At 33.8% G+C, this 15,000-nt stretch overlaps 1 protein-coding gene and 1 pseudogene across 1 annotated transcript in view; both read left to right on the top strand.

Moving 5' to 3' along the window:
- LOC145263700 (transmembrane protein 106B-like) overlaps window positions 1-15,000 on the top strand; it is a 123,247-nt gene that overhangs the window by 5,974 nt on the left and 102,273 nt on the right. The window lies entirely within an intron of this gene.
- On the top strand, window positions 9,609-9,732 carry LOC145264046 (U2 spliceosomal RNA; annotated as a pseudogene).

Genomic DNA, 15,000 nt, shown 5'->3' with positions numbered 1-15,000 from the left:
GTTCATTTTTTAATTTTTAATTTTTAATCAGTTCATATGCGTGTTACGTTGGAAGGCTACAGTTTCGGTTTTGATTCTAACTGATTGTACACAAATACTTCTTTTTTTTTTTTTTACTTTTGAAACCACGACTAAAATAATATATGAAATGTGGACAAATTAAAGTATCATATTTAAGCATATTTTATGCTCGGGCAGAGCTGAGCGCCCTCCACCCCGTTTGTTTAAAAAACAAGAGAACATTTTTTTCTTTTTGTTAATTTAGTTTGTTTTTTGTTACTTTTTAAAATTAAATCTACAAAGACTGTGTATTGTTCGTTTATAATTCCATCTTCTTCTATAATATAAATCTAACCGTTCTGTTTAAATGTATGTATGTTTTGCAAAAACTCTCAACAGAAGCGACGGATTTTCACGAGATTGGTATCATTTTGAAGCTCGACCCTTGAAGACGACAAATATCGAAAAATTGGCCAAAAACATTAATTCCTTCACCCTCAACTGGGCACTTTTCTTCAGGGAGAGGGTCACTTTTTTTTTTTTTCGCCGATATTTTCGAAAGTCATCGCTTCTTTTTGATTGTCTAGCCTACGTCACTTCCGGTTTGGCGATGGGCGCAACAGCTAACGCGTCACGTTTTTTTTTTACTTTCTTTACCTCCTTCTGCCTGCCTATTACAACTTTTTTTCTTTTGCTCAGCACACACCTAGAAATACCCGGGCAATGCCGGGCATCCAGGCTAGTCTATAATATAAATCTCACCTGTATGTATGTATGTATGTATGTATGTATGTGTGCCTAAAACTTTCGACAGAAGTGACGGATTTTCACAAGATTGGTATTGTTTTGAAGCTCGATCCTTCGGACACCAAATAGCGAAAAATTGGCCAAAAAATATAAATTCCTTCGCCCTCAACTGGGCATTTTTCTACAAGAAGGGGTCACTTTTTTCGCTGATATTTTCGAAAGTCATCCCCTCTTTTCGATTGACTAGCCTTAAAAAAAAATCTTCCCCACATCCAGTTTTGCGATGGACGCAATGGCACAGACGTCATGTTTTTTCTTTTCACGTTCTTTTCCTCCTTTGCAGTACAGATTCGAGCCTGCCTGCCTACTACCACTTTTTTTTTTTTTTTTTTAGCTCAACACATACCTCCAAACACCCGAGCAACACCATGCACCTAGACTAGTAAGAAATAAAAGAAAAAGAAATCGCTGTTAACCCCCAAAGTATCATTTTGGTATTTGCTGGTACTGGGGGTGCCTCAAGTCTTATTAATCCGTGGGCGTTTAATGTAAAATAATAATTATAGGATTGACATATAGCTCAATATTAACTGACAAACGGCGTGGGCGAAAAAACACAAGCCATGCTCTCAAAAACATTTGAAAAAAGAAATTCGATTTTCTGATAAAAACTATCCGTCATTGAAATATTTGGTGGAAAAACAAAAATGGCTGTTATTGATGTGCTCTCTGCTACATTTGCCATGGCTCAGGGATTCATTTTTTCTTCTTTTTTTCTTTCTTTTTTTATAAAATAAAACCATTCATTTGGAGCCGATACAATGTAATTCAAGCTCAGATTTTCATCAAGAAAATCAGTTGGAAAAAAATCAGCACACGGTTAATAGGAGGACAATGTTTCACCTTTCCCGATCCCTTGGGACTCGGGAGGCTACAATTTATTTTTCAACCTATACACATACTTATGCACCCTGACAAAAAGCTTCCCCCCCACACACGTGTATTCTAACCCTAACCTAATGCAAAGCAAAATACACTCGCACTCATACATTGCAGACAAACACATATGTTATTTTTCTTTTTTTTTTTGTGGCTGACAAGGATTCAAGTTTCTTAATATTCCTCGTTGCTAGTGTTGTGAACCGATAAAGGTCCAGAAGAAAAACACAAGGCGGTATTAAGATGAAGCAAAAATTTATTACGCGAATATGATCCCTAGGAAAGGGATATATATCATTGAAAATAGCTGAACGGTTCTGCTTCAGTTTGAGTATTAAATCTAATGTGTCCCAGTAAGGACGAGTATCAGAGTTCATAGTGTCAGGTGGTGTACTTTTCAACATCTTTCTCTGAAGGTCTCTATCAGTCAGTATTCATGGCTTAAACAGGCAATCAGAATATTGCAGGAGGGAAGACCTGAATTTACTTATATTCATTACATCACCCTCTCTCTCTCTCTCTCTCTCTCTCTCTCTCTCTCTCTCTCTCTCTCTCTCACACACACACACACACACACACACACACACACACACACACACACACACACACAGAGCTAAATTTTCCTGTAAAATTTAACTTAATATCTTCTCCTCTTAGGATTCGGAATAGTCTATTTACTTTTTTTTCTAAGTCTTTTCTTATACAAACCTTGCCGTAGTGACCTTTAACCCACTGGTAGTTTTGGCTTTGAGTTCCAGAGTGCATCCATTGGAGAATTCTGACTTATTAGGACAGAAATTTCAAATGTATGATATAGTATTTCTATCGGTATCTCTTTGGCACTTTCTGTGACATCTGTAGTGTACATGGGTCTCAACTGATTCTAATGTTTTTTTGCACAGAATTTTGTTTCCTTTCATATTGTATACTAGTCTGGGTGCTCGGCATTGCCTGGGTGTTTGGAGGTGTGTGTTGAGCCAAAAAAAAAAAAAAGTGGTAATAGGCAGGCTCGACCCCATGACGTGAAGGTGGAAAAGAAGGTGAAAGAAAATCTGACGTCTTAGCCGATGTCTCCATGACGCGACCGGATGTCAAAAGCGTTCAAATTAACCCAAGTCAATCCAACAGTGACGATGACATGCTAAAATGTCGGCGAAAAAAATCGACCCCCTCATGTACAAAACGGCCGAGTTTAGGGCGAAGGAATTAATGTTTTTGGCCAATTTTTCAATATTTGTTGTCCGAGATGTCGAGCTTCAAACTGATACCGATCTTGTCAGGATCCGTCGACTCTGTCGAAAATTTTTGCCAGACATACATACATACATACATACATACATACATACATACATACATTTAAACAGAGAGGTGAGATTTGTATCATAGATGACCTGACCTATGTTTTTGGTCACGATTTCCTCTTCCAAAAACATTCTTCCAGCGCTAAAGTTTTTGAAGTCATCTGTTTTTCTTTATATGAAGGTGTCTTCGTTGGAATAGGTAACAGTCTATCAAATACAGAGCGTATTTTCCTTGCAAACATTAACTCTGCTAGTGATAAGCTCTATGTCGAATTCAGGTTTGGTGTAAACTGTAAATTTCTGAATACTTCTTTCATTTGTTTTGATTCTTCGTCAGAGGTCGTTTGAATGTGTGCACAAATTTTCTGCCATTCTGTTTGATTTTGGATGGTAAAATGGTGTTGTCACATTCCCAGTTGAAATAACTTGCAGTATTCATTAAAATGTTTTCCCTGTGAACTGGGTTCTGTTGTCAATGACTAGATTCTTGTTGAGTCCAAAACGACTAAATATTTTAAGTGCATTTATCGTATTTATTGCCATCTGATATCTGCCCTTAATACTTTCTGGCCACTTTGTGAAACTATCTACTATAACCAAGTAATATGATCCATTTATGGGTCTTGCATAGTCCATATGCAATTAAGCCCACGGGACATCCGTCTTAGGTAATGGCTGAACTTTTATTGGCGAATTTCTTGCTGCTAGTTGGCATCTTCTTCATTGTTTCACCACAATTTCTATATCCCGTTTTTCTTAGGCCAATATGTGTAACCTCTCATCAACGATTTAGGCTTTGTTTAACTTTGGCATCCCCCATTGTTCTGCGAGACGGTGAACATGGCGGTGTATGCAAAAAAAAAAAAAAAAACGTCCCTGGCAATGTTAGTGTTTTTTTTTCAATTACATTACAAACTTTATTTGAACTTTTTAACAAACTTTTACATACATAAAAGTAGACTTTATAGTTGTTTTATAATATAAAATTTTTAAATGTTAATTTGAACTTTTTAAAAAACTTTTTCATACATAAAAAAATAAACTTTAGAGATCTTTTATAATTTAAAATTTCTTTAACCAAAAGTTTTTTTGTTTTTTTTACATTTTTCATGTATTTTTTTTTTTTTTTTACATTTTTCATGTGTTTTTTTTTTTACATACATAAAAATAGACTTTATAGATCTTTTATAGCATAGAAAATTAAAATTTCTGGAACGAAAAGTTCTTTTTTACATTTTTTTTTAAGTATTTTAATCAAATATCATAAAAAAAACTATATCCAATACATCATATTTCCAAAATAATTATTTTTGATTCGCTTCCAGAGATATTCTTGTAGACAACTATTAAAGTTTGCATCACTAGTCCCCCTCATTAGGTGTATCAGAATTTTGGGGGAATTTTTGACACCCCTAACACGAAACTGCGAATAAAATATAAAAAACTCATAATTTCTCTTTTAAAAGTGGGTTGTTTATTTTCTTAATGGAATATACTTCCAAAATAAACTATTAAAGTTGTTTAAAAAATAGTGGAAATATTATGTTTTAATTTTTAAAAAACAGTGTTTTCAAAGTGCCGGCGTGCCTTCATGCAGCCATTTTTTTTACATAATTGAATTTTACGAGTTAAGTATTTTTCAGTTTTTAAACTTTAAAAATCTATCAAAATTTTTCTATTGGTTAAATCTTTACGATATTTTCAGGGTCAATGTGAAATTTTGTGCTCTTTCCAATAAATTAAATATAATATTTTAGACAAACGTTTTTTTTAATTCACCCCCTCATTTTGAAATATCTATTAAAATTTTAATAATTAATTTATGTACCAAAGTTTTATATATCACAAATTGAAGATAAAAGATCAGTAAATAAAATATTCTAATTTAAAACAACAAAAAAAAAGTTTTTTTTTGGACATTTACCTGTAAAGTCCAAAGTGTAAAACCTTTTTTTTAAAAAAACCATGTTGATATTTTTTTTTTTTTAAGTTGAAGCTTATGTTTATGCTTAGAATGTCAAGTAAATATGGGACGCTTACGACAATTCTTTTCTATTTCATTCAATGTTTTTTTTAAAATATTAAAAAAAAATTCAGTCGATAAAGAAGTATTAAAATATACCAATCAAAAAGTCATGTATTTCATTAAGAGAATAAAAAAAATAAAAAAAATTGGTGAACTGATTCTTTTGTTTAACGGTAAAAACTTATAAGTGAATGTGTTCAGTTTTTAGCTACGGAGGACCAAAATACTAATTTTGGTTTACAGCACACATTAAAAAGACATATAAATTATGTCCCTTTAAGACACCGGAATATATAGGCGAATAAAATCAGACTTGTCTCTCTTTATTTGAACAATTAAAAAAAAAATGTGAGTTCGTGTTTTTTTTTAATCCTTGTTTAAAAAAGTATTTTATTTAAAAAGGACATGGAATATTAGTATAAATATGGATAAATTCTTAACAATGAACAATTGAACTACTCACCAAATAGTAGTTTTTATAGGCAAGGGATTTTTGGGAATTTATATATATTTTTTATAATCGAAGGAAGTAAAATTTCGTTGATGTTCTTTAAATCTTTTTTAAAGAAACCCAATTTTTAAAAAAACAAAACAAATATTGCATAATTTGCTATTAAACCTGTTATTTTTTTTTTTTTTAAATTTTGGTCTTTGCTCCTTTAATAAAAAAAAAATAGCGTTTGAATTACATTTTTCAAGAAGTTATAAGCTTTGAAAGACAGTAAGTCTGAATATTCCAGTGTTTACCAGGAATTTATACTGACGATTTCTAACACTGCTACCTCCTCATGGATCTGAATTTAACTTTACAAAATTTCGAAAAATAAATTTTGCATTTTATTTTTATTGTAAACTGGTTTATTATTTTATTGTTGAATAAAATTTCAAAGTGATAAATGAAGAAAAAAAAACCTTGAAAAGAAAAAAAAAACACCTCGTTTTTTTTTGTTCTGTTTTTTAATAATTAAATCTCATTTCCAAAAAGCCAATTGGAAAAATCTCATTTCCAAAAAAGCCGATTGGAAAAATCTCATTTCCAAATAAACCAGGGAAACGTTTGACCTAAAACATTGCTGTGGACATTCTTTTCGCATACACCACCATGTTCACAGTCTCGCAGAACAACGGGAATGCCAAAGTTAAACAAAGCTACAATTTAATTTGTGAAATCTCTGGATGGCTCATGTAGAATTATTTGAGTACTCTCTTCTGCAAAGTAACCGGAATTACTACTGTATCAGAGTATAGCAAAACGCGGTCACATATAGAAAAAGGTGACACACGACTTCCCTTTTTATTTTCCTTGTACCACCAAACTTGCTTTTTTATTTTACTAATGAAATCATCATTCTCCACAGTTTTTTCTTTTTTTTCACCTCTTCTAGTGTGACCGGAAGTTCTCTAATTCACTTTCATCTCTTAGCATCGCTATCACTCTTTCTTCGAATGATTCCGAATCTTTAGGTATCAATTTTGATAACCCATCGGTGTGACCTATCTTTTTTGATAATGCATATTTTATTTGAAAACTAGCTGGGCTACCCGACCTTGCTCAGACCATATAAACAATGAGAAAATTTGATTTTTAATATAATTGTTATTCTTTGGAGAGAGGAATTTTTAATGTGTATGTATCATTTGCTATTTCGAGCAAAAGAATATTTTACCTACCCTAGGACGGCTATTACACATATGAAATAATTGTGCTTTCCCCAGGACAGGTAATTTACAGAATGTATTTGAAATAATTTTAACTTTTTTGGGACGGGTAATTTACAATACATATTTAAAATAGGTTTACTTACCTTCGGACGGGTAATTTATATATATATATATATATATATATATATATATATATATATATATATATATATATATATATATGTATATATATATATATATATATGAAACAATTTAACATACTCTCAACTGGTATTGTACAACATATATGAAATAATTTCTCTTTCCACTAAGGCTTCCATGATTTTAAGAAAATTGAAATCATTTTTAGAAGATGGATCGTTAGGATTTCCAAATTAATACATAAATACATGGTGTTGGTTAATGAGTTCGCAACCCTTGCTTCATCATAAATTTCAACATTACTGCGTTTCTTTCCTCCCCCACTATCGGCACTATTATTGTAAGAAATATTGTCATTTTTGGAAGATGTCTTCGTAGGATTTTAAAATTAATGCATAAATACATTGACAAAGTTAAGTGATTAGACAACCCTTGCTTCATTATCAAATTCCACATTACTCTGTTTCATTTTTTTCCCACTACCGACAATCAAAATTTTTTAGAAAAAAGACATCATTTTCAGAAGATTACTCAGCCGGCTTTACAAACAAATAAACAAACATGTTGAGAAGCTTTGTGATTAGGCAACCCTTGCTTCACTACAATTACTACATTACTGTGTTCTTTCCTTCCCTACTACTGACAGCATCATTTTAAGTGAATGATATCATTTCTTGACTATAACTCAGCAGGTTTTCCAAATAATTACATGAATGAATTAATGCGAATGATCATTAGGCAACTTTTACTTTACCACAATTTTCAATATAAATATAGTTCTCCCCCTTACTACCACAACCGCCAACAACACATTAGTAAGAGAAACGGTGTCATTTCCGGAATATGATTCCATAGTTATTCCATATTTTTGGAATATGACATTGTGGGAGATTACACCACCCCAAAATGGACATTACTCTCTCCAGCCCCACCTCAAAAGTGAAGGTTTGTTAAATTATAGAGAACTCCAAAGTACGTAAAAAAAGAAGCATAATGTCTTTCTACTCACCACTACAAATGTGACGTCATTCCCAGAAGTTAACATTGAAAATTCAAAAAAATATTGTTGATCACCTACAGAAACTAATAAATTGTCTGGGCTTATTATTTCATTACAAACAGACCAATCAATTAACCCACATTGCATTATTTTTTTTATAAATTCTGGGATATGTTACTAATTTCAACAATCATTTTTCATAATTTTAACCCATATTATCGCCCCCCCCCCTCCTCTTATGAAAAATAATAACATTGATGTATTGTCTGGGTTGATTATTTCATTACAAACACACCAATCAATTAACTCACATTTCACCATTTTTCATAATTCTTGGATATGTTACTAATTTCGGTAATTATTTTTTGTAATTGTAAAATACATTTTCGCTTTACCCTTTACAAAAAAATAACTTTGATATATTGTCTGGGCCAATTATTTTATTACAAACACACCAATCAATAAATTAGCATTTTATGATTTTTCATAATTCCTGGATATGTTACTGATTTCGACAATCATTTTTCATAATTTTAACCTACATTATAACCTCCTCCCTTACAAAAATAATAACTTAGATATATTGTCTGAGTTATTTATTTCATTAAAAACACATCAATCGATTTATTCACATTTCATCATTTTTCATGATTCTTGGATATGTTACTAATTTCGACAAACATTTTTCATAATACTAACCCACATTATCGCAACCTCCCTTAAGAAAATAATAACTTTGATATATTGTTTGGGTCGATTATTTCATTAAAAAAATACCAATCAATTAACTCACATTTCATCATTTTTCATAATTCTTGGATATGTTACTAATTTCGACAATCATTTTTTATAATTGTAACCAACATAATGCCCCCATCCTTGCGAAAATAATAACTCTAACATTTTGTCTGGGTTTATTATTTCATTACAAACACACCAATCGATTAATTCACATTTCATTATTTGTCATAATTCTTGGATATGTTACTAATTTCGACAATCGTTTTTTTTTATAATTTTAACCCACATTTAGCCCCCCCCCTCTTACGAAAATAATAACTTTGATATATTGTCTGGGCCGATTATTTCATTAAAAAAATACACCAATCAATTAACTCACATTTCATTATTTTTCATAATTCTTGGATATGTTACTAATTTAGACAATCATTTTTCATAATTTTAACCAACATTATCGCCTCCCCCTTACGAAAATAATAACTATGTAATAATGTCTGTCAAAAATATACATGAAATAATGTCATGTTTAAATCGTAAACTGTTTCAACCATTTCCGGCACTGACTTCTTATCCCCCACCACACTGTTATAAATATACATTAAATAAATTAATGTCTAAAACGTAAAATGTTCCAGCCATTTCCGGAACTGACTCTGTAAGCCCTACCCCACTGTTAAAAATATGAATGAAATATAGTAATGTTTAACTCATAAACGGTTTCGGCCATTTCCTGGACTGATTTCATATCCCCCACCTCACTGTTTTAAAACATACATGAAATAATGTAATGTCTAAATCATAGACTGTTTCAGCTTTTAATATTAGATAAAGTAATTTTGAGATCGTAAACTGCTTCAGCCGTTTCCGGGCCTGACTCTGTATTCCCACTTCTTTTAAAAATATATATGAAATAAAGTATTTTGAGATCATAAACTGCTGCTTCAGCCATTACTCCATATTCACCTCCCCACCTCTTCAAGTATATGCTGTGTCGATTATTTTGTATTTTTTTTGTTTTTGGAGGAGGCAATGCCTGATAGAAAACTATATTATGCTTACTTGGCCTTTTGGCTAAGATCAAGGTGTAGTATCTGTTCTGGCGCAGCATTTCAGCGAAATCATCTTCTATCCCTCTCTCTATAAACAGATTTTATTTAAAATTCATGCCACTCAAAAAATAAATATTCCAAAGTGCAGTTAGTGATTAGGCAGCACTTGCTTTACAATAAATTAATCAAGAAATTGGATTGAGAAACAGATCTTAATGTTAACTAATACTAAACAAAAATATAGATAATACATGTCAGTTTCTTATTTAATAAATTATTAGGTGAAAGTACAGAATAGTTTAAATAATACCTTCCCCTACCCATATTAAGAATGGCTTTCTAAATAATAACGTTATTATTTCAGCACTGTCCGTATTCCGTGTGTCATCCCCCACCCTCCTCCGTCTTAAAATGATGTATGAAATTAAGTAAATATGAGATTGTAAAAAAGATTTATAGGTTTGTTTTCATATTTACAAATTTCAAACCGCGAATAAAATGTACGTATGAGTTCATGTAATTAGCTAGAATGGAAATTAAAAAGAACCGAGCGTTCCAGCAATGAGAAAAAAAAAACGAAAGTACACGCATGCGCATACAAAACAAAATGTCGGCTAATGTTTAATGAACATTTTACATGCAAATTTGCCGATGTCTGGATGCGATATACATGCATGTAAGCAAAGATATTATTCACTATAAACCACCCTTGGTGCATGAATATTATTTCCTGAGAATTTCAGTGCTTTGTGACTAGTAGTTTAATAGTTTACCTGTTAGATATTTACACACACACACATGCGTCTACTGTTTTATTTATATAGAAGATTATAATTAAATAGAATTACACCCCAAAGTTGTAGTCGATTTGCCATTTGTGTGTATACTTTTTTTTTAACCAAAAGTTGTTACCCGTGGTTTGTGGTCTGTTTGCAGAATAAATTCCCTTCTATAGACAAATTTGTAAAACTTTTTACAGTGTAAATTATTATTAAACTTTCTTTTTTAATTTGACTGTAATTCCATTCCGCAACATTCTCTAGGCGTGTGCTATTGGCTTTGTAGATTCGTCCCTGAATTTGTGCAGCAGTACACCATCTAAATCCCTATTACTAGCATCTGCCACTACAATGATTTTTTTCTTCAGGTCGAAATATGACTTTTCAAATGTGTAATAAATTTTTCTGTTTGCTTTGTCTTATTTTCATCAACGACGCTGACTTTGTTACAGAAAAAGTAATGAATAATTCTCATAAATTGAACAGTACAATCCAATCCAAACCAAACAGATTTTGTGAACAGGGAAGTACATATATTGCAAGGAGTCAAACAGACGGTGTGAAGGAGCCAATTGACTATACGAATAATAAAGTAAACACAAGGTAACGTCAATAGTTAAGAAGAATGACAAACACAAATGTTCAGTTAAAGATGATATGTATCCTGTTTTATTTTTTACCAAGAAGTAAATGGTAAATATATGGCAATGAATATAAGATCAGATGGAATGAGAATGGGCATCTTGCAAGGTTGAGATTTTGGGGTCCTAGAAGTAGAAACTTGTAGCCGGACGTCAGTGGATACTGGAACAGATAACTGGCCATCAGTGGGCACTAGAATGGGTAGTCGGACATCAATGGGCATTGGAGGAAGTAACTGGACGTCAGTGGGTAATGGAACAGGTAGCCAGACATCAGTGGGCAATGGAATGGGTAGCTGGATGTCAGTGGGCGCTGGAACAGGTAGCTGAATATCAGTGGGTACTGGAACAGGTAGCTGAATATCAGTGGGTACTGGAATGGGTAGTTGAATGCCAGTGGGCACTGGAAACAGGGAGCTGGATGTCAATGTGCACTGGAGAAGGTAGCTGGACGTCAGTGGACACTGGAGTAGGAAGCTGGACGTTAGTTGGCAATGGAGCAGGTAACTGGATGTCAGTGGGCACTGGAAATGGGGAGCTGGATGTTAATGTGCACTGGAGCAGGTAACCAGACATCAATGGGCAATGAAACGAGTAGTTGGATGTCAGTGGGCACTGGAGCATGTAGTTGGACGTCAGTGGGCGCTGGAACAGTTAGCCAGACGTCAGTGGGCACTGGAATACGGAGCTGGACGTCATTTGGCACTCGAGCAGGTAGCTGGAGGCGTTAGGAGTGAGCTAGGGAGTCACTAGAGTGAACTGGAGTCAATGCAGGAGTAAGCTCGGATTGCAAGAAGCTGCAGGAGTAAGCTGGTGTTGCTGAAAGCTGCATGAGTAAGCTGGGGCCACTGGAAGATTCAGAAGTGAGGCGGAGTTACTGCAGGAGTAAACGGGATTTGTTGGAAGCTGTAGGAGTAAGATGGAGTTGCTAGAAGTTGCAGAAACTGGTGTGGCAGGCAGGGAAAGTTTCAGGGGGTAGGCAGCAGTTGAGAGTGGAGTGTGCATTGCGTTCTGCCACCTCTTGTCCCCATGGCGACAATGCCACTTGACTCTTGTCAAGCCAAGATGAGATTTCTCCTAGCTCCCGCGCTGAACTGGAGATTTGCTGTGAAAGTCGCTAGTGTTATGGAGAGCGCTTAGTGATACAAGCATCACGGCCAGTGATAGTGTCGCTAAACAATGAATGAATATAATTAATTTCACACCATATTACGTACAGTTAAAAGTGTGTTTAAGGTTTATTAACTGCATTTATTTTAATCTAGGCTCGAAATGATATCCCTTTGTTTTAGTTTAATTTGTGAAAGATGAAGTTTTTGTGTTTTCTCTTTGTTGTTTGAAAACGGTCGTTGCTATTTTTAGCCCCAGTGGTCGTGACATATTTCCGGGAATGTCGAGTTTCAGCTGACAGCATGTTTTTTGCTTACGAACATAGATGTGATTAGTTGCATTCATTCACCAAAGGTTTGGTTAGTGCTTTCTCTCCTTGATCTTTCAATCCTCCTTGACCGTTCTTGCTTATTTGGTGTGACACACAAAAAAGTGTGGGGGGGGTGTAGGGGCGCAGGAGGTTAACTTACAATTATAAAGTTTCAGTTTTCATGATTCCATGTGATGCTTCTTTGTGTTTTACATTTGTAGCATTTTCTGTATGTTCAGTTTGTGTCTGGATTCCATGAACAAAGCTTCTTTCTTAGAACTACTTCGTTTCTCCTTTTCTTTCATACTCACCCTGTGATCAGCTGGGACTGCAAAGTCTACGATTTGACAGGATTTTTCTTTCTTGTTAATTATTACGACATCTGGTCTTCTTGCTTGGATGGGTTTGTCCGTCTGTATGTCCATGTTCCATAGGATTTTGTGGTTTTCCTTTTTGAGTGCTGTTGCGGGTTTACACTTGTACCATTTGTCTGTATGCTCAAAATGCAGTCGTTTGCATAATTCCCAGTGTACCACCCTCCCCACTTGGTCATGCCTGTTTTTGTATTCCTTTTGAGCAAATTTGCTGCATTCACTTACTATATGGTTTATCGTTTCGTCTCTTTGTCCACAAAGTCTGCATTTGCTGTTTTCTTGTGTTTTATCGATCTTTGCTTTGATATGGTTGGTTCTTATCGAGTTATCTTGTGCTGTAGTTATTAGAGATTCAGTTTCTCGGTTTATATGTCCTTTTCGCATACATGTCCAGGTGTTTTCGTTATTCTCATCTTTTGTCATTCTTATGAATCTTCCGTGAAGTTGTTTCTCTTCCCATTTCTCTTTTCTCGTTTTGTCGTTTGTCTCTCTGTTTTCTGTTTTGTTTTTTCAGTGTCTTTCGCTGCCATAATTATCCTTTCAGTGTTTTGCATTATGTATCTTTCTAGTACTTTTATCGTGTCCTTCACACAGTCTTCTATACAGATCAGTCCTCTCCCGCCGTCTTTCCTTTTCACGTAGAGTCTGTCAATATCGTCCTTTGGGTGTAGTGCATTATGCATGGTCATCAGTTTCCTGGTTTTCTGGTCGAGTTGTCTCAGTTCTTCTTTTGTCCACCCTATAAACGGTCCAGAGTATCTTACTAGTGATACTGCCCTTTTATTAGGTTTCTGCTATATAATTTAGTTTCCAGGAGTTTTCTTGTTTTCCTGTTTTCCTGAGGTATTCCTTTCCAATTTTCTCTTTCATTTCTGTTGCTCTGATGGTGTCCGCTTCCAGAATTCCCAAGTATTTATAGTTGTCTTGTTTTCCTAGTGCCCTCATTTCTGTTTAGTTGGGTAGTTCTATGGCTTCTGTCGTTTCCAGTTTTCCCTTTCTTATAACTAGTTGTGCGCACTTTTCCATTCCAAATTCCATTTGGATATCTTAGATGAAGATCCTGGTAGTGTTAATTAGTGTCTCTAGCTCCTTTTCGGTCCATGAACAAAGCTTCTTTCTTACAACTGTATGCCTGTGGAACTCTATTTCTTTTCCCTGCTTTCCAACTGACTACAATATGGTCATCTTCAAGTCCAATGTAAACAAGTTCTTAATGAGCCGTCCTCTTAAGTAATTCAATTTATCAAATTTCCGCTACTAATGATTACTACGATATTGTCCCGTTGACTAATGTACACTCAATTAATCCTTATCTTTGAGTAGCCTCCAGGCCTTGATAAGTGGCGACTGCTCTGTAAAAATAAAAAAAAATAAAACAAAACGTAAACATTTAATTGTTTGAATGTAAATATATTTTATTGTGATAGGAAAAAGTTTTCCTATTTTTTTTTTCAATACTTGATTTATTTATTTGAAAAAAAAAAAAAAAAGTAACATTGTTATCCAGCATTTTTCGATGGAACACGTACTCTTAATGATATATAATTCTCTTAGTTATCTTATCTTGGTTTTCCTCGATGTACTTGAAGGTTTTAATGTGTCAACGCTTGATAAAATTTAGTGCATGCACTAACTTGACCGTAAGGAGTGTTATTTAAAGTTCTCACGCAGGTGGTTGTGCTTACTAGATCCTGCTGAATATTTTTATGATTTGAAATAGATTATAAATGTCTCATGAATCTGAAAAAAAAAAAAAAAAAAAAAAAACAACAAAAAAAAAAGAACTGCCGTTCATAAGCTAGAAGAGCTCCTCTTTAAGAAAAAATCATAAAAGAAAATAACTAAGAGCTTTCTTACCTTTTTAAATATCGAAAAAAGGAGAGAAAGTAATCTTCTATAATATAAATCTCACCTGTCTGTTTAAATGTATGTATGTATGTATGTATGTATGTATGTATGCATGTATGAATGTATGTATGTATGTATGTATGTCTAAAACTTCCGACAGAGGCGACAGATTTTCACGAGCTCGGTATCGTTTTGAAGCTCGGTATCGTTTTGAAGCTCGCCCCTTTGGACGAAAAATATCGAAAAATTAGCCAAAAACATTAATTTCTTCACCATCAAGTAGGCATTTTTCTACAAGGAGGGGGTTGCTTTTTTCGCTGATATTTTCGAAA

Source organism: Euprymna scolopes, chromosome 39 (assembly GCF_053919585.1).
Source record: "Euprymna scolopes isolate OS-2025 chromosome 39, ASM5391958v1, whole genome shotgun sequence".
Taxonomy (NCBI): Eukaryota; Metazoa; Mollusca; class Cephalopoda; order Sepiida; family Sepiolidae; genus Euprymna; species Euprymna scolopes.
This window is presented reverse-complemented; position numbering and strand designations above follow the sequence as displayed.